Raw genomic sequence first — 20,737 nt, 5'->3', positions numbered from 1 at the left:
ACGCACGCGCTCAAAGTCCTCAAACTTGTGCTGCTGGGTTGCTTGGTAGTCGTGTGAATGACCTGTTGAGCCGCCTCACCCTTCACAAATCGTGGACTTCACTTTGACGCTTCTGTCCCAGCCATCGGACCTCCTGGCCACCCATGGGGCACTCTTCTGCCCCCCTTCCTCTGTGGGATCCCAGCAACGATTCCCCGGGGCGCAGCGCTGAACAGTGTCCCTCCACTTGCTGCTGGCTCTGTGATGGCTATTTAACCCCCTCCGCGATTGAGAGGTGAAAGCGGGAAGTTAAACGTACTCTGTTACGATCGCAAATCTAAAACGTGCCAGAAACTGAAGTTGACTGCATGCTGGCATTCACCATTCTTACTCGTATGTTGCACCCAGCAAGACCATGTGCTTTAACTAAATGGTGAAACTTGGTCGTTTCCATCAATGCATATGATCCCGATGTTCCTTCATCCCTATTTTAGACTTAAACAGCTTTATGCAGAGATGGGCATTTAATAGCTTGCACTTCCTGTGCTCGGAAGTTCAAGGCCACCCTTAACTTAATAGTAAGTTCGAGGTCAGGTTACAGTAGAAATCCTGCCTCTGTGAATTCAAGGCCAGCCTGGTCTACAAAGTGATTCCCTGAGAGCCAGGGCTACACAGAGAAACCTTGTCTCGAAAAAAAACAAACAAAAAAAGTTTGCACATATTTGATTTGTGCAGTTTTTACATGCGTGTGCATGCAGTCCTAAAATTATCACCACAATCAAGAGAATTGGTATCTCCATCATGCCCCCAAATTCCTTTCGGTCGGCTTGCAATCTTTCTCCCCAGCCACAGCCTACCCTGTCTGTATGGATTCCTCATGTAACAGTGGCTCACATCTGTAATCACTCTGGAGGCTGAGGCAGGAGGATTGCTGCAAATTCAAGGCCAGTCTGGACAACATGGTGTCACACATCTGTAGTCCCAGAATTTAGGAGGTAGAAGTAGGAGATAATGAAGTCTCGGGCTAGCCTGAACTATATGAGAGTCTGTCTCACAAAAACAAAAAAATCTGAGTCAAACATAGTGGCACATGCTTGTAATCCCAGACCTCTCAAGGCTAGGCAGTAGTGCCGTGAGTCCGCCTGGGCTGAGAGAGTTCGTTTCTAGAAAACCAAATCAAATAAACAATATAATCACTCACACTACTGAACTCCTCAACACAGTCAGAGGTAGGGTTGGGGGGGGGGTGATAACCCACACACACACACACACACACCCCACCCCGCCCACCCTTTGTCTCTTTCCGTGGCTAGGTTTCAGGATGAAGTGTCAAAAAAAACTTCCCCCTTTTTCCTGAGGATCTGCCTTTTATTTTTCTAGCTGTGCCTTCCTGGAAACAGATAAGATGGCATGTGTCAACTATGTTACTAAACAACATTGTTTCTAATGAAAATGACCCCTACTTGCTAAGTTTTATCTAGGCAAGGAATCACCATAGCTTTGGGCTCCTCTTCTAACTGCAGGTTCTCCTTGGGGACCTGGAAGCCAGGCCTGCACACTGAGTTGTTATCAAACCGACTGTTAGCCGGAGGGCGTGGAGCTTGGAAAGCAAGGCCCCTCTCGCACCTGCCAGGAACAGATCTTGTCTCCAGCATCCGAATCATCTATGCAAAGTTTCCCACTGCTAGGACTACCTCACATTCTTGCTGCCTGTGTGGATCCTGGCCCAGCTCCTTCTGAACACACCAGACGGTCTGGGGTTCATGTTCGGTTGGATACTAGAACACACTCTGCCATGGGCACTTCAGAGCGGTGGGAGCAACACACTAGCTCTTTCAGACCCCGTGGTTCAATTTGGCCAATGGCCTGAGACAAAAAGAGTGAAGAAGGAAATTCTGACAGAGTTGGGCAAAGAGACTCCCATCCGTAATACCAAAATTCAAGAGCCAGGGGCAGGCTGGGCATGGGGGTTCATGCCTTATTCTCAGCACTCGGGAAGAAGAGTTAGGCTGAGTTCCTGGTCTGGTTGGTCTATATGGTGAGACATTGTCTCAAAAGAAAGAAAAAGAGCTAGAGGCAGGAGGATCGTGATTTCAAAGCTAGCCTGAGCTGGGTGTGGTGGCACATGCCTTTCAGCACTCAGGATGCAGAGGCAGGCAGTTCTCTGTGAGTTCAAGACCAGCCTGGTCTACAGAGTGAGTTCCAGGACAGCCAGGGCTACACAGAGAAACCCAGACTCGAAAAATCAAACAAAAAGGAAGTTCCAAGGTCTGCCGTGTCCAGCAATGTTTGGATAGAATATTCGTAAGTGTCTGTTAAGTTGGCCAATCTGTGACGTCACTTAACTGCAACGTCTCCAGAGCTCTTTGTTTTGTGGGGAATGATCTATTGATGAGAGTGGGGTGTGGAAATCACCCGTGACTACTGTGTGAGGGTTAAGCTGCAATTCTGTAGCTACCAGTATTTATTAGTGTATTTGCTATGCAATTCAGCACAGCTGAATCGGTGCATAGCATGTTTGAGATAGTAAAGTCTTCTTGATGGCTTGTTCCCTCAACCAAAATGGAGCCGCTCTTTAAAATCTCCCCTGACTCTGTTTTGTTTGAAGTCTTCATCAGATACTAGGTAGAGACACCTGCTTGTTTCTTGGTTCCGTTTGCTTAAAAATACCTTTTCCACCAGCACTTGGGAAGCACAGGCAGGTAGATCTCTGTGAGTTCAAAGCCAGCCTGGTCTACAGAGCAAGTTCCCGGACAGCCAAGGCTACACAAAGAAACCCTGTCTTGAATAACAAAAACAAAACAAACAAAAAAAAAAACACAAAAAATTAAACTCAAATCTAGCCTGAGCTACATAGTGAGGTACTACCTTTAAAAGTTTTTTGTTTTGTTTTTTAAGGAAAGCTTGAATTCCTACATGAAAGAATCTACCTACCCTTCCTCTGCCATGAAAAAGTCTGTATTGTATGATGAAATAAACCAGCCCTTGGTCCCTGTGTGAAAGGCAGACATGGGTTGAAGTCGATCCAAATCCGTGCTGAACAGAAACTGCTCAGCATCCTCCAAAGGGACCTAAACAGATACCTGGCTGCAGGGGGGTTTAGTGTAGATTAACGTACATCGGAAATAGGTGTTAGATTGGTGCAATGAAGGTGGCAGAACAAACCCAGAGAGCCCATGCTTGTGACAGGACTCTAGCTGAAAGAGCAGGTGCGGCTGCCAGCTGCATCCAAACTCTGTGTGTGTGTTGGGGGGGGGGGGCACAGAGGGCAAACAGATAGGCAGGGCTACACTGAAGCAGCTGGCTGGGATCTAAGATCACTGATGGAGGGTTAAAGACAGCTCCCCCTGTAGAAATAAATGAAAGAAACGGTGTGGTAGTCACATCCCTGGGATCCCAGTATTCAGGAAGCTGGGGCAGGAGGAGCTAGAGTTCCAGGCCTCACTAAGCCTCAGGGAACTGAACAAAAGAGCCAGGCACAGTGGTACATGCATTTAATCCCAGCACTGGGAAGGTAGAGGGGGGCCTGGCCTACAGATGAGTTTCAGGACAGCCAGGGTCACCTAGAGAGACCCTGTCTCAAAACAAACTATGGACTAGGACCAGTGAAATGGCTCAGCAGGTAAAGGTGTTTGTCACTAGGCTTGAAGACCCGAGTCAGAACCTTGTGACCCATATGACAGGAAGAACTGACTCTCTTAAGTAGTCCTCTGAACTCCGCACACGCACTGTAGCACACGATAAATAATGAGAGCTCTTATTACAGCATACATTGCAGTCAAATCACTGTCCTCTGCTGCCCCCTAGTGGACACTGACTGACAGGAGCGTGAGCATGGCTTAAAAAACGACAGACTACATAAAGTAATTATTATTGACTAGTTTTTTAGCATTTTGAGACAGGGTCTCTTAATGTAGTGCAGGCCAGCCCAGAACTCACTATTATAACTCAGACTGGACTTGAACTTAATCAATCCTCCTGCCTCAGCCTCCAGAGGTTGGAATTACAAGTATGCACCACTATCCCGTTCACAATCAGTTATTTTAAAGGTCTGAGTTGTTTTTTAAGATTAATAAAACCCTGGGGCTAGAAAGATGCACAAATGTTAAGAGTAATGAGTGCTCTTCCAAAGGTTCCAGGTTCAATTCCCAGTACCCACATAGCAGCTCACAACTGTCTGTAACTCCAGTTCCAGGGGATCAGACACCCTCACACAGATATACATGCAGGCAAAACACCAAAGCACGTAAAGTAAATAAATAAATGATAAACCATTTTTAATTAAAAAAATAAAACTCTTCATTTACATATAGTATCTAGCAAAACATACTTTTATACGTAGTAATTTTCACTGTGGTAAGCCACTTAGAAAAAAAAAACTATCATATAACACTACTTGACGCATAATTTCTAAAATTACCGCAATAAGACCAGGTGTGGCTTTGAGTAAAATGATCGTTGATTAGCTGCAATTAACGGACAGACCTGTAAATGCCTGGCAAGGCAATTAGATGTAATTCACAACTGTTAGCTTTTGTCCATCTGTTGTGTGGGCTATTGTTTGGTTGCGTGTTTGCAGGGCTGGAGGTCAAACCCAGAGCCTTGCACAAGTTAGGCAAGCTCACCGCCAGAGCCACATTTGCCAGGGATACTTTAGTTTCCTAATTTGGAACTTTTTCTCATGGACATATCCCTTGCAGTGAGTAGGAAATTGTGGTGGGAGTCTCCTGTGAGGAGTGGGGCTTTTAAAGCTGAGCTGTGATGGGCAATAATCCTCTTCTACATTTGAATTGGTTTAATAAAGTGCTGATTGATCAGTAACCAGGCAGGAAGTAAGGGCAGGGCAACCAAACTAAGGATGATGGGAAGGAGAAGGGTGGAGTTTGGAGTCACCAGCCAGACACAGAGGGAGCAGGAGATGAATGTGCCAAGCTAATAAAGGTAGCACCACATCACAGAGTGTAAATAGGGAATATGGGTTAACTTAAAATGAAGCCTGAACAATTGGTTGAACATTTATAAAATAATATTAAGTCTCTGTGTGGTAATTTGGGAAGTGGTCACTGGGTATTTGGGAACAAGCAGGCGGGAAAGAAATGTCCAACCGTAGAGCTGCCCACAAAAAGAGCCAGTAGGGTTGTTTTGTTTATTGAGACAGGTTCTCATTAGGTAGCCAATTGGGCTGAAAGTCACTGTGTAGACAGTGTTGACCTTGAACTCACAAAGATCTGGCTGCCTCTGCCTCCCCAGGGCTGGGATTAAAGGCGTGCGCCACCCCACCTGACTGTACACTGTATTTTTTATTTGTTCATTTTTATTGCCCAATCAACATCAAGTCCTTTTTTAGGGCAGGCCTGTGCGGGCCTCAACCCACTTACCTAGCACACTCACCGAGCTGCCATGAGAGTGTCTTTGCTTTGGTGTGTCCTTTCACACAGCGACAGTATAACAATCAGCTTGGGCCGTGATGCCGATACACTATTAATAACCTAGTTAGTGAGCCTGATAATATTTCTCCAGTTGTTCTCACGCTATTCTTTTTCATTATTTCCTTTTCCACATTTATTTGGTGTGAGGGTGGGGCCAGAAGACAACTTGCAGGCGTTGGTTCTCTCCTTCCACCAAGAGCATTCTGGGGATTGAACTCAGGGTTGGCAGCAAGAGACCACCCACTGGTCCTCCACTATTATTCCCCATGGCATTTCCTTCCTACCCATGCCTGTTGCTTTGTCCACCTCTTGGCTTTGGTTGTCACCTTTCTATCTTGTTTAATCTGAAATATTCACTCAACGTTTTTTCCTTCATTCATGGCAGGAATGTTTTGAATCGAGCAATCCTCCTGTCGGATGCCCTTCCTCTTGGGTTTGCCTCATTTTTACTCACGGGCAGTATGACAGTTTGATTATGAAGTGGCCTCCACCAGCTCACGGACTGAATGTTTGGTCTCTAACCGGTGACACTATTTTAGATCCTGATTTTTTTTTTAATGTGACCTCACCTTGTAGCCCAAACTGGCCTTGAACTCATGATCCTCCTGTGTAAGCCTTCTGAGTCCTAGGAATATAGGTTTGTGACGCTGTTGCAGTACTGTCTGGGGAGACAGCAGAAACTATGGGAGGCAAAGCCTTGCTGGGAGAACCTGGTCGCTAGAGGTGCGCTAGAGGTGCGCTGGAGGTGCGCTGGAGGTGCGCTGGAGGTGCGCTGGAGGTGCACTAGAGGTGCGCTAGAGGTGCGCTGGAGGTGCGCTGGAGGTGCTCTGGAGGTGCGCTAGAGGTGCGCTAGAGGTGCGCTAGAGGTGCGCTGGAGGTGTGCCTTTGACACACTTTGACAGTTGCATCTATTTCCTGTCTCTTCTCTTTCCCTGTGGTTCCTGTTTGCTGTGAAACAAGGCTTATGCTGTTACCTCCGGCCCAGCACCAGCAGAGCCAAGAATTGTGAAGAACTCTCTGAAACCATGTGCCAAAATAAATCATTTCCCCTCTGTCTCCATCGAGAGACAAGAAATACGGCTACACTCAGACTCAGGTTTAGCCCTGTACTGAGCCTTCTCACCGCAAGCCCTCTGGATCCTGCCTGTTCCCATTTGACCTGTCAAATCAGAGCTCTGCAGATGTTCTTCTCAAAGGTTTCTGTCGCAGCCGTTCCAGGTGCCACTGCAGCAGGAACGCAGAACAGGTATGATGCGGATGAATGAGCCTGGCTGTCCCCGAAGTCTGAATACCCCCACTGTCCTAGTGAGGGTTTCTCTTGCTGTGAAGAAACACCATGATAACTCTTAAAAAGGAAAACATTTCATGGAAGGGGTTCGCCTACCGTTTCAGAGGTTCAGCCCATTATCATTATGACAGAGAGGATGCTGGCGTGCAGGCAGACATGGTGCTGGAGGAGTAGCTGCGAGTCCTGCATCTTGCAGGCAACTGGAATTCTACTGAGACACTGGGTTGTATCCCGAGCACAGGAAACCTCAAAGTCCACCTTGGCACACTTCCTCCAACAAGGCCATACCTCCTAATAGTGCCACTCTCTATGAGATTATAGGGCCAGTTACATTCAAACCAACACACACACAAAGTCATAGTAGATGTGGAGAGTGGGGGCACTCTCCTGCAATTCCAGTACTTGGGAGGTGGCAGTAAAGGATCGAAGTCCCAGTTCATTCTTGAATAGATAAAGCTTAAGGCTAACCTGGAAGTCTGGCATGAAAGCGCACACCTTTGACCATCCTGGCACTCGGGAGGTAGAGGCAGGCAGATCTCTGAGTTAGAGCACAGCTTTGTCTATAGAGTGAGTCCCAGGGTTACATAGAGACCCTGCCTCAAAAAAAAAAAAAAAAAAAAAAAAAAAAAAAAAAGGTCAGTCTGGGTTACTGAAACTCTGTGTTAAGGTTTCTTATTTAAATAAGGGGCTAGAGGGGGCTGGAGAGATGGCTCAGAGGTTAAGAGCATTGCCTGCTCTTCCAAAGGTCCTGAGTTCAATTCCCAGCAACCACATCTGTAATGGGGTCTGGTGCCCTCTTCTGGCCTGAAGGCATACACACAGACAGAATATTGTATATATAATACATAAATAAATAAATATTTTATAAATAAATAAATAAGGGGCTAGAGAGAGGGCTCAGCAGTTGAGAGGACATGCTGCATGCTACTTTTCAGAGAACCCAGGTCTGTTTCCCAGCACCCACACTGTTTGACTCCTAGTCACCAGATCCAGAGGATCTAACAACCTCTTCTGCCCTTCAAGGGCCCTGCACACATGTGGTCCACATACAGACGAGCGGGCACATGCACACACACAAAAACAAAAGTAAATACTTTTTAATGTAAAAATAGTGTTGTTGATATGGTTCATAGGGTAAAGGCTCCTGGATTTGCACTGGGATTCACAGAGTGGAAGGAAGGAGAGAACCTACCCCCACCGCTTTGCCCTCCAGGAGTTCTCTGCAGCATGAGTACACCCACACATGTGCACGAACAATAATATAATTAAATTAAAATGTAAAAAAATAAAAACGAAATGAAAACCTCATGCAGAGATTTAATCCCTACTGTGAATTAGTAAGAAGAGGTCATCCCTGAGGTGGAGCATGCCATGGTGATGCACGCCTTTGATCCTAGCATTCAAGTGACAGAGGGACCTGGTCTCCTGGAGTTCAAGGCCCGACTGGGCTACAGAGCTGAACGGTCTCAAAACAAACCAAACAGCGGAGTCAGCGCCAGTGGGGCTTTTAAACGGTGGTTCCATCAGGAAGGCTCAGCTCCCCTGACCACATTAGCGCATATGTGGATTACAGGCTCAAGGGTCCCTGGCAGCAGAGGATCTGCTAGGAAAGCCACCCTGGCTCAGACTCAGGCCAGCACCTGCTCTCCACGTGACACCCTTGGCCCTGCCCCTGCCCAGCAGGAAGGCCTTTCCCAGGTGTAAGCGCAGGCCAATGCTGTGTTCTTAGACCTCTCACACTCCAGGAACGGGAGGGTCTTTACTCTCCTGCGTCACCCAGAACCTGACTACCGCGACAGAACTAGACTGAGACTGCCTAGCAGTTCCCAAGGACATGTCCGTTTTCTTCCTGTGGGGTTTTGCTGCTCTCTTCCCTCCTGGTCACAAACATACTTGGTTCTGAAAGCAGAAGCAAGGAGGACAGAGCCCCTCTTCCCGAGCTGGCTTCTCGGTGAGCTCAAACAGCACATGACAAATTACCAGTATAGTGTTCGTTACACCGTATGGGTGCTGGGAATTGAACCCCAGTTATCTGGAAAAATCGACCAGTTCTCAACCCCTAAGCCATCTCTCCAACTCCTATTCATTTGATTTTTGTTTGTTTGGGTGGGCTTTTTTTTTTAAAGAAGGATATCATTATATTGTTTAGAAGGGTCTCAAACCCACAATCCTCCCAAGTTCCATATCCAGCCTACACAGAACTCTGCTCTGTCCCATACCTGACCACTAAAATCTTACAAACAGAATCCCATGCCTAAAGTATCCAATCATTTCTAGACTGTGTGGGCCTCCCCCTTGTTTTTTATCCTGAGGGACACAATGCTACCCCACTGGAGTATGTCTATCTCCAGGATTGAATGTCACCAAGTGATGGCTGCTTTAAGGAGACAATGTGGATCTGGACACAATAGCTGGAGTGTTTGTGACTGTGGCTGTCTCCCTTGACTCACTGAACTGAAGGATCCGGGAAGTCTACCTTGGAACCTGACTTTCCAGGTCAGTCTGAAGTAGAGTTAACACAAGCGAAAGGGATATGACATTTTATTTATCAACTGGTTACTTGGGGTATATTTTTATGTGTATGGGTACTCTGCCCACATGTATGCCTATACCTCTTGTGTGTGCCTCATGTCCTAGGAGACCAGAAGAGGGTACCGGAACTCCTGGAACTGGAGTTACAGACAGACAGTTGTGAGTTGCTAAGTGGGTACCGTGCTTTTAACTGCTGAACGGTCGCCTCCCTAGCCCTTGTATTATATTCTTTAAACAGACAGAGTGTGAGGTCTGTACCTCTGCAGCATAGCACGGGGACAGCCTGTGTCAGACTGAACACTGAGAAGAGATGCCATCTTGCTGTACCTGTTCACACAGATGTTCAGTGACAAAAGGACCCGTAAACTGCCTCCTACCTGGAAATGCCTTCCCTTCCCTTCCCCTTGCTTCAGCCACTCAGCTTGGGACCAAGCCCCAGTCTTAGTGCTGAACCTCTGAAAACAGAAAAGTCACCAGACTCTTAGTAGTCCTCCAGTCTTCTCACAGTCTCGCTCTAGGATATCTTTTCTTCATAATTTGTCTAAGTTGTCTGGACAGGGGTTTGGGGGCTAGAGAGACAGGTCAGGGTCGTATTCATTCAGAGACCTTGAATTCAATGCCTTGCACCTATGGCAGGTGGTTCACACTGTCTGTAATTCCAACTCCAAGGGATCCCATGACCTCTTCCGGCTTCCTAGGGTATAGCGGTTCTTTCTCTGGACCGCCAGCTCCTGAGTAATGACACCGAAATTTATTATTAATTTTGAAAACTTGGCCTTAGCTTAGGCTTGTTCCCAACTAGCTCTCATAACATATATTAGCCACTTATTTCATCTACACTCTGCCACATGGCCCATTACTTCTCCTCCATACTGGGTATTGCTGGCAATTTTCCCCTGCCTGATTCCTGTCTCTCCCAGGAAGTCCCACCTATTCTCTCCTGCCTAGCTATTGGCTATTCAGTTCTTTAGTAAACCAATCAGAAGGTGCCTTAGGTAGGTGAGATTAAACAGAGACACTGTATACAGAAAGATTATTCTAATACTAGGGAACTATACTCATATACACAATTCCCTCAACACACACACACACATGAATGCATGTACACACAAGAGAGGGGAGGAAGAAGGGGAATATTGTGTCTCTTGATATTTGAATAACAATTTCCCTTGCAAGAGAATTAAGATCTTTGGAGGTTTCTTGGTGTCTCTCATTCATAGCACACAGCCACCATCACTACCCAACCAACACAATTATTACTGTATCTGTTATTCAACCCACACAGAACTTTAAAGTACGGTCCCAGAACATACCTGGAATGTAGCTGGAGGATGCTGTAGTGGGTTACCATCACACCAGTATAAGCTTCCTTACAACACGTTCCAGCAAACCAGATAACATCACTAGAGTACCAACATCTTTTTTTAACTTTATAAAAATATTTATTTTATGTTTAATTGTGTGTGTAGGTTTGTGTGGGACTAATGTTCACATGCATGCAGTTGCTCACAAAGGCCAAAAGAGGGCGCCAGACCCCCTGGAGTCCCCCAGGCAGTTCTGAGCCCTCACACATGAATACTGGTAGCTGAACTCTGCAAGACAGCAGAAGGCACTCAACTTCTGAGTCATCTCTCCAACCCAAAATTTGCCGTTTTCTTTTTTAATATCTATTTTTTTCTGTGTATGCGTGTTTTGCCTGCATGTATACACGTGTGCCATGTGCGTGTCAGGTGCCTTTGGAAGTCAGAAGAGGGCATCAGATCCCCTGGGACTGGAGTTACAGATGGTATGACTTGAACCTGGGTCCTCTGGAAGAGCAGCCAGTGCTCCTAACCACTTAAGCAGCTCTCCCATCCCCAAATTTGGCATTTCTGATACTTTGAATCACCTAAGATAAACTTGATGAAAGTGTTTTGCTAAAGTATATTGATTACTCCATGGTTCTATTTGATAATAATCATGTCTATTAGTATAGTTTACTATTTGTAAATAACTCGTCACTATCAGAACACATAGTCAAGATGTTTTTTGAAACATGGCCTCAAAATAGAATAGTTGTGTTTGAATTTGCAGTCCTCCTGCATCAGTCTCTGAGTGCTAGAATCTAGAATCACAAACACAGATTACCACATGCAGCAAATGCAGCTAATGACTAAGATGTGACGTGGAGAAAAATGTGGGTTTTGGCACTCAAAAGGTGTACACCCTGGAATCAGTTACTGATTGCTCTTCTCACTAGAGACCGTCACAGAAAGAGTGGAGGGAGCTGGAGGGATGACTCAGCCATGAAGAGCACCTACGTCTTTGGCAGACGACCCAGGTTTGGCTCTCAGCACCCACGTGACAACTCACGACCGCTAGTAACTCAAATCCCAGGAATTTGCAACCTAGGTAATGTGAAGACCACATAGTAAAACGCTTGTAAAACATAGTAAAGGGATGTGGGTCAATGAGACCTGGATCTTCCAGAGTGCAGGCTTTCCTTCAGGCCAGGATTTCTACTGCTGGTTGACACTGATTCCCTCTGACAGGTCACGATAGCTAACTTTGGGTGTGGCCCTGACTGTGTGGGGGATGCTCAGATGCTAACAAGACATTATTCTGGGCATTTTGGTAAGATGGGGCTGGAAGGAAATTAACACTGGACCAGTAGACTGAATAATGGGGGGGGCGGGGGCAGAGGCAGGTGGATATCTGAGTTTGAGGCCAGTCTGGTCTATAGAGTGAGTTCCAGGACAGCCAGAGCTATACTGAAAAACCCTGTCTTAAAACCAATAAGAACAAAAGTGTAAGCAACCGTTACCTAACCCACTGGAGGCCCACACAGACAAGCAAGTGCTAGAGTTTGCAAGTCAGGCATCTCAGAGAGGTCAGCTCCCCAAGGAGTCATTTCTTAGAATTAGTGGAGTCTGTAGGAAGTGAGGGCTAGTGGGGAGGATTTTAGGTCATTGGGGACACGTCTTTCAAGAGAATGGTGCTACTGGGCAGTGGTGGCACATGCTTTTAATCCCAGCACTTGGGAGGCAATGGCAGGTGGATCTCTGAGTTCAAGGCCAGCCTGGTTGACAGAGCAAGTTCCAGGACAGCCAGGACTACACAGAGTAACTCCGTCTAGAAACAAATCAAACAAGAAGATTGTGGAACTCTGGCCCCATCTCCTTTCTCTCTTTCCCTTCTTGGCCATGAAGTGACTGGTACTGCTCCAGCACCTTGTACTTGATAAGCTGCCTTGGCAGAGGCCCAAAGCAAAGGGACCAATCAGTTATCGGTGAGATCTCTGAACTCATGAGCCAAATCAAATACCTTTATAAGTTGATTTTTTTCAGGTATTTTGTGACATTTGTGTTGTTTGCTTGGAGGTTTTTTTTTAATCAGTGGTTAGTAATTGTATAAAAGAATGAATTTGGTTATGACATTTTCTTACATATTTACATGGAAGTACACATTTTGGTTTTGCTTTGATACAGGGTCTCATTCTCTACCTAGGCTAACCTTGAATTCAAGAGACTTCTCCCTCAGCCTCCTCAAGGGATGCACTCAAGAGACTTAAGAGGTGTAAAAAAAAAAAGAAAGAAAGAAAAAAAGCCCATCTGGGAAAGTCAAAACTTTGAAGATTTTTGTTTGTTTATTTGTTTGTTTTTTCAAGACAGGGTTTCTCTGTAGTTTTGGAGCCTGTCCTGGAACTAGCTCTTGTAGACCAGGCTGGCCTCGAACTCACAGAGATCCGCCTGCCTCTGCCTCCCGAGTGATGGGATTAAAGGTATGCAGACCGCCCCGCTGAAGATTCTTAAAGGTCCCTGCTCAGCTTTAGGAAAGGAGCAAGCAGCTGCTGAGGGTGGGACTGACAGCTGAGCCGCAGAGAAGGGACACCATCGGACTGTGAGTTGTTGGTAGGCAACTCGTGCTGGGTGGGCTTTTCAGAGATGTGGTTGCTTTTCTGAGTCGTCCATGCTCCTGTCGCTAACCCGAATAACAACTCATAGGTTCACCAACTTGGACTTTGGTGTAACCGTTAGTATGTTGTGACTTTCACTTTTTGGAAGTAAATGGGTGTGTGTGTGTTTGTGTGTGTGTGTTGTGTCTCCCTGGGAAAAAGTCCTTTTCACAAGCTCATTATATTCTCTTTCCCTTCTCTCCCCCTCCTCGTGTTCTTCTCCACCTACCATACCACACACTCCCTGCCAATCATCCATTTTCTCCAGTCTTCAGATACCAGAGATCCTGGTTCTCAGAACAGACCTGTCCTAATTAGATTTGACTGAAAACTTGACATAGGTTAGTCATCTCAAAGGAAAGGTTCTACGGAGAGGAACTGCCTAGATCGGATTAGCCTATTGGCATGTCTATAGGGGGCTGATGATCAACAGATTCAGGGGGCTCAGCCCATTGTAGGCAACACCATCCCTAGGAAAGTGGTCCTGTGCAAAAAGGTGGCTAACCAAACATGAGCCTGAGAACAAGCTAACAGGCAGCATCTCTTCCCAGTTCTTTCCAGGTTCCTGCCCTGACTTCTCTCAGTGGCCAATTGTGATCTGAAATGCAAGCCAAATGTGGTGATTTGAAAGAAACTGCCCCCAAAGGGAGTGGCACTATTAGGAGGTATGGCCTTGTCGGAGGAAGTGTGTCACTGTGGGGGTGGGCTTTGAGGTCTCTTGTACTCAAGCTTCCCTCAGTGTGACAGTCAGTCAACTTCCTGTTGTCTGCAAGATGTAGGACTCTCCAGCACCATGTCTACCTGCAGGCCGCCATGCTCCCCTTCATGACGATAATGGACTGAACTTCTGAAACTGTAAGCGCGTCACCTCAATTAAATGTCAAGTAAATGTTTTTTCTTTATAAGACTTGCTGTGGTCATGGTGTCTCTTCACGGCAATAGTAGCCCTAACTTGGACACCGAATAAACTCTTTTCTCCTCCCTGTTACTTCCAGTCAGAGTGTCTTATCACAGAAATTAGAACCACTCCCACACTTCCCTGCGTCAAGGCCTGCAGCTTCGGTATAAATTAGACCACATGCTTTGCTGGCTCCCCAGCTTTGCAGACAGCAGATGGTGGGATTCCTTGGGTTCTATAATCGCATGAGCCAATTCCTATCTTCTTATAAGTCTATATATATCCTATGGATGTGTTTCTCTGGAGCGCTATCACTAATGCACAAATGTGCCCTGACCTTCCCTGTCTGGGTAGCAGTGGTGCATTAGAGCAGAACTCGCTCTGAGGATTGCGCCTTAGGAGCGAGGAGCTCCGTAAACTCTGAATATTCTGTGCTTTGTCCACACTCACCCCGCCCTCTTCCTGCCCTAGTCCCTTGCTGACAAAGCATGCAGACACAGGAGCAAATGCAAATCCTTTCCTTCCAGGTCAAATGTGCCCTGCTTTCTGACATTTCATAACAAAGGGGTTGGCCATCCACATTCCTCTGCATTGACTGATCTGTCCCTAGATGCAGAAATCGCTGTGTTCTAAAGTGCTGCCAGTCTGTAACCCCTGTCTCCCTTGCTATCACTCCCATACAGCAGCCTTGTAGGAGCCTAACATGTCCCCCTTGAAATTTTTCAGGGGTTCTTTCTTTCCCCACCCACACCAAAAAAACCTGAATGATCAGATAAGGTGTACATGACTGTAATTCTAAAGCTTGAAGGGCTGAGGCAGGGGGATCTCAAGTTCCAGGGCAACCTGAACTACATACTGAAATCTGCTCTTATAAAAAAAATAAGGCTAGGAGGCTGGGCATGGTGGTACATGCCTTTAGTTCTCAGGAGACAGAGGCAGGTGGATTTCGCCCAGCCTGGTCTACATAGTGAGCTCCAGGGCAGCCAGGACTACATAGATAAAATTTAACTAAAATTTTAAAAAAAGCAAACAAAAATAAAACAAAAAAAAAACTCAAAACAGAAAAACAAACAAAAGCAAGAACAGAAGGCTGAGGAGATGAACTAATAATCAAGAACACTATCCTTAGGTCAAGAGAATCCGAGGTTCAGTCCCTAACACAACACTGGGCGGCCTGGACCTCTGGGTTGCACAAAGCAAATAAAAACAGCTGGAGAATGGTAAAGAATGTCACACTATGGCCTTGGAAACACATCTTCAATTGCCTGTGGAAATTAATAGAGTGATTGTCCACGTGGCACGTACTCTAATCCCAGCTACTCAGGTGTCTGGGGCAGAAGGTTCAAACTTGAGGCCAGCCTGGGTGACATAGTAAATTGTAAAAAAACAAAACAAAAAAAAGACTGAAGAGATTACTCAGCAGCTACCAGTGTTTGCTTTGCTTTGCTTTGCTTTGCTTTGGCTATCCTGGAACTCAGAGATCCACCTGCTTCTGCCTCCCAAGTGCTGGGATTAAAGGTGTGTGCCACCACCACCCAGCTTTGCCTTTCTTAAAGAGAACTGGAGTTTCGTTCCCAGCACCCACCTCAGGCAGTTCACCATGTCCTGTGATTCCAACTCCAGGAGATCCAGTACCCTCTCTGTGCACCCAAAACACACATGCACATGAGTAAAACTGTCTTGGAAAGCAAAAGAAGCTGGTGATGGAAGCATAGTATGCACGTTATCTAGACCATGATAAACGGAGGCAGCAGAAAGAGTTAAGCATACTTTGCCTCCGTGGGAACGCAGCTGAGGAGAAGCTGGGAATGATTGCAATGTGTGATGATTGCTTCTGCATGATGTGATGGTTTAATTTCATGCGTGTATTAGTGGTGGAAAATGGGAAAAAAAAATTTCAAAGAAAAAATGACTGTGAGTTTCTTTTTCCTCGTGTAGTATTGTTTCATTCTGGAATCTTCCAATTAAGCTTTTGGCTAAACACGTAAATATGATAATGATAATTATTCAGGAATTGAGAGGCTTGTGAAAACACTGTGTGCCATTAGAGTAATCAAGCTAAGCTCTCACACATTTTGGCTTTTCAGGATAATTATACCACACTGGAGGCCCAGACGGGGTGAATGAGAAAGCCATGGGTGTCTGCCACATAGGAACAAGAAACCACCACACAGAATTACTCAACTGGCAATTGAAATTTGCAGTTAATGTAGCACACAACAAGAAAGGAATTGGAATGCTTGGAGTTGGGGGCAAAACATTTATTTTTAAAAAACCAAAGATAGGACAGAAGAAATATCTCATGCAACTTGCTTTAACCCCTTGAGTTAAGACACAGTCTTTAGAGTTAGAACTAGTTCCTTTTACACAATCTGGTTTATTTTTAAGACTTAAAGAGTTTTAGATGTATGTGCATAAGTGTTTCGCCTGCATGCATGTCTGGCACATGCATGCCCAGTGGCTCTGAGGTCAGAATAGGGCATCAGATCCCCGGAAACTGGACTTACAAAAGGTTGTTAGCATGACATGGGTGCTGTGAACAGAGGCTGGATCCTCTGCAAAAAGCCAGTGTGCTTAACTGCTCAGCCGCCTTTTCAGCCTCCTGCTCATCCACAGTTCACTTCTTCATTTTAGGTAGTCTCACTGTGGAACCCAGGCTAGCAAAGGCCTCAAGTTTCCTGTCTCCAAAGGAGGATAACAGGTATGCACCACCATCTGCTGCCACCCCTGCTCAGTTCAACTCCCAACCCAACTGTTGTAGTAACTACTTCCTCGGAAAGAGAGGGGCTTACAAGATTCCCAAAGCTAACCAAACGTGAACTGAGGAAGCTCAGAAAGTAAGGAGATTCACGAGGCCTTTCCCAAGGTTCTACCAACAGCCAATAATTGCTGAGGGGGGAGTGTTCTGAGGAGCGGCCTGCAGCTCAGGGAGGCAGCTCCAGAGATGCAGCTTTTAGGATTGGTTTGTTTCAGTGACGTTGCTAACTGTGCTCCTGTGAGTAAGCCAAATGAACACATGCTCCTCAGATAGACTCGGGTGTAGTCATTTGCTCATCGGCTAGACTCGGGTGCAACCATTTGCTCATCGGCTAGACTCGGGTGCAGCCATTTGCTCATCGGCTAGACACGGGTGCAGCCATTTGCTCATCGGCTAGACTCGAGTGCAGTCGCTTCTTCTGTCCGTGGATAACCCCTCCCTGATATGAACTGAGTTTATTCATCTCCCCCAGAAAAAGTCACACAACTGCTTGCATCCTAGTTGACTAGAGAGAAAAAGCCTTGCCCTCTCTGGGAAAACTATTGACTCCAGTCACTTCAGTTCTGACTCTAGCGTAAGATGTAAAGGGAGGCCTGGCAGTGGCAGGGCACGCTTTTATCCCAGCACTGGGGAGGCAGAGGCAGGCAAATCTCTGTGAGTTCAAGGCCAGCCTGGTCTACGGAGTGAGTTCTAGGACAGCCAGGGCTACACAGAGAAACCCTATCTGGAAAAACAAACAAAAGATATAAAGAAAATGCAATCTATATGATCGCAATATGAGAATTAACAATGGCTTTATATGTATCTATTATGTGACAATAAATTATAGTATTAGACAACAAAGGAAAAAGAAGCAGGTTTTCAGGAGTTAAAAATTGACTTCTTTTTTGTTTGTTTGGTTTGGGTTGTTTTTGGTTTTTGGTTTTGGGGTGTTTTTTTTTTTTTGGTTTCTTGTTGTGTTTTATTGTTGATGTTTGTTTTTTATTTTCTTGAGACAGCAGTGTCTCACTTTGTAGCCTGGAACTCACAATTCTCCTGCCTCAGCCCTCCCAAGTGCTGGAACTACAGTTGTGCAACACCATGTCTAGTAATTTAAACAACCTAAGTGCACATTCTGAAACTGAAAATGACTATACTTATCGAGATGACTAGCTGGTTAAGAGCAGGACAAGAGGGGCTGGAGAGATGGCTCAGCAGTTAAGAACACTGGTTGCTCTTCCAGAGAACCTGGGCTTGATTTCCACAAGTCTGTAACTCCAGTGTCAGGGGATTTAACACTCTCTTCTGGCCTCTGTAGTAATACACACTTGTTCTGCAGGCAAAACACCCACATACATCAATTAAAAGTAACAAAAAACATTTTTTTAAAAGATCATTACAAGAAAGAATAATTGAGGGGCTGGAGAGATGGCTCAGAGGTTAAGAGCATTGCCTCCTCTTCCAAAGGTCCTGAGTTCAATTCCCAGCAACCACATGGTGGCTCATCTGTAATGGGGTCTGGTGCCCTCTTCTGGCCTGCATACATACAGACAGAATATTGTATACATAATAAATAAATAAATAAATGAATAATTGAAATCTGGGGTACTTACTTAGTATGCACATCTAAGGCTCCAGGTTCAACTCCTAGCAACACACACACACAAAGAGAGAAATCTATGCTGTGTGGACACCCATGCCTTTAAGCCCAGTGCTCAGCAGGCCCAGGCAGGTAGATATCTTTGAGTTCAAGACCAGCCTGGTCTACACAACAAATTCTAGGGCAGCCAGGACTACATAGAGAGACCTTGTATCAAGACAACAATAACAAAAGAATTTGTGAGCTTCCTAGTTAGGGTCACTATTGGTATGATAAAACACCATGACCAAAAGGCAACTTGGGGAGGAAAGGGTTTATTTCACTTATACTTCTAGGTAACAGGGAAGTCAGGGTAGGAACCTAGAGACAGAAATTGATGCAGAGGCCATGGAGTCAGCACAGAACAGGGTATGCACACTACCCCTCTGTTGCGGGAGGTCCTTCCGCTCCTCCAGCCAATAACCGCTGAGATACCAGCCCATTGGGGCATGGTCTCTCTCTTTAAAAAAGCAGCCACTTCCCTCCTCGCTCTCTCTTTGCTTCCTGCTCCATTTCTGGTGACTAGACTCCTTCCTATTGTGCAGAGGGCTGTTGTCTGGGACGGTGATCTGTAAGTTTTTTCCCCTTTAAATAAATACCACCCTATTAATCATAATTCCAAACTGGTGTGGGATTGTTTGTAACTTACGCCTTCACCCCTCCCCATACACACACAAATATTAAGACAAAGGAAAGCAGGAAATAAGGAAGAAGGAGTAGGAGGAAGAAAGAAAGAAAGAAAGAAAGAAAGAAAGAAAGAAAGAAAGAAAGAAAGAAAGAAAGAAGAGGAGGAAGGAGGAGAAGGAAGGAGGAGGAGGAGGAGGAAAGAGGAGGAGGAGGGAGGAGGAGGAGGAAGAAGGAGGAGGAAGAGGAAGGAGGAGGAGAGAGGAGGAAGGAGAAGGAGGGAGGAAGGAGGAGGAGGGAGGAAGGAGGAGGAAGAGGAAGGAGGAGGAGACGGGGAAGGAGGAGGAAGAAGGAGGAGGAGGAAGAAGAAGGAGGAGGAGGAGAAGGAGAAGGAGAGGGAGGAGGAGGAGGAGCCAGAGCATATGTGAAGAGATTCCAAGTCAGGATCAGAACTAAATTTGAATAAAAACACAAAAGTTGGGTTGGGGAGATGACTTGGTAAACTGCTTGCCACAAAAGCAGGAGGACCTGAGTTCAATTCCCAGGACCCACACAAAAAAGAAAAACAAGCAGGTTGGTAGTGATGCACACTTTTAATACCAGCAGCAGGCGGATCTCTATGAGTTTCTATTGCTGTGAAGAGACACCATGACAATGGCAACTCTTATAAGGAAACATTTAATTGGGGTGGCTCATCTATAGTTTCTGGGCTTCAGTCCATTATCATCATGACAGAGGATGGTGACACTCAGGCAGACGTGGTGCTGGAGCAGCTGACAGTCCTATATCTTGCAAGCATCAGGAAGTCAACTGACAGTCACACTGAGTGAAGCTTGAGGAAAAGCCCTCAAAACAGACCCCCACAGTGACACACTTCCTCCAACAAGGCCACAACTCCTAATAGTTCCACTCCCTTTGGGGACCATTTTCTTTCAAACCACCACAATATGTTATTACAACATAATAAATAAAGAGTATGAAGCACCTAACATTGCCATAGGAAAGCAGTTATATCCCTATTCGTCATAAGCAAAGCTGACTTCACAAAATGATCAGAAAGACTATATATAATGATGAATTATGAACTGTAAAACATAAAGTAGAATTAACAAGATTGATTTCTAAGTACCTAGATCTCTCTTCTCAAGACTAGGTACTATATTGGTCCATTTTTCCTCTTATGTTTTTTGTTTTGGTTTTAAGATAGGGTCACATGAGCTGGGCAGTTGTGGCGCACTTGGGAGGCAGAGGCTGGCGGATCTCTGTGAGTTCGAGGTCAACCTGATCTACAAGAGCTAGTTCCAGGACAGGCTCCAAAGCTAAAGAGAAACCTGTCCTGAAAAAAGCCAAAAAAACAAACAAACAAGCCAAACAAAACAAAACGAAAAACAATAGGGTCACATGTAGCATAGCTAGGGTTCAAACTCACTATGTGGCTGAAGCTGGCCTTGAACTCTTGATCTGCCTGCCTTAGCTTCTAAACACTTGGGGTTACAGGCATGTGCCACCATAACCCATCATTTCTGTTGCTATAAACAAAATACCTGAATCCATTTACTTAAGTACTTTAAAGCAAATGGAGAGGCTGGTGGGGGAACACTGCAAACCTTTAATCCCAGCACTCGGGAGGCAGAGGCAGGTGGATCTCTGTGAGTTCGAGGCCAGCCTGGTTTACAA

The sequence above is a fragment of the Chionomys nivalis genome, chromosome 2, assembly GCF_950005125.1.
Source record: "Chionomys nivalis chromosome 2, mChiNiv1.1, whole genome shotgun sequence".
NCBI classification, from domain to species: Eukaryota; Metazoa; Chordata; class Mammalia; order Rodentia; family Cricetidae; genus Chionomys; species Chionomys nivalis.
Note: the sequence above shows the minus strand (reverse complement) of the source record.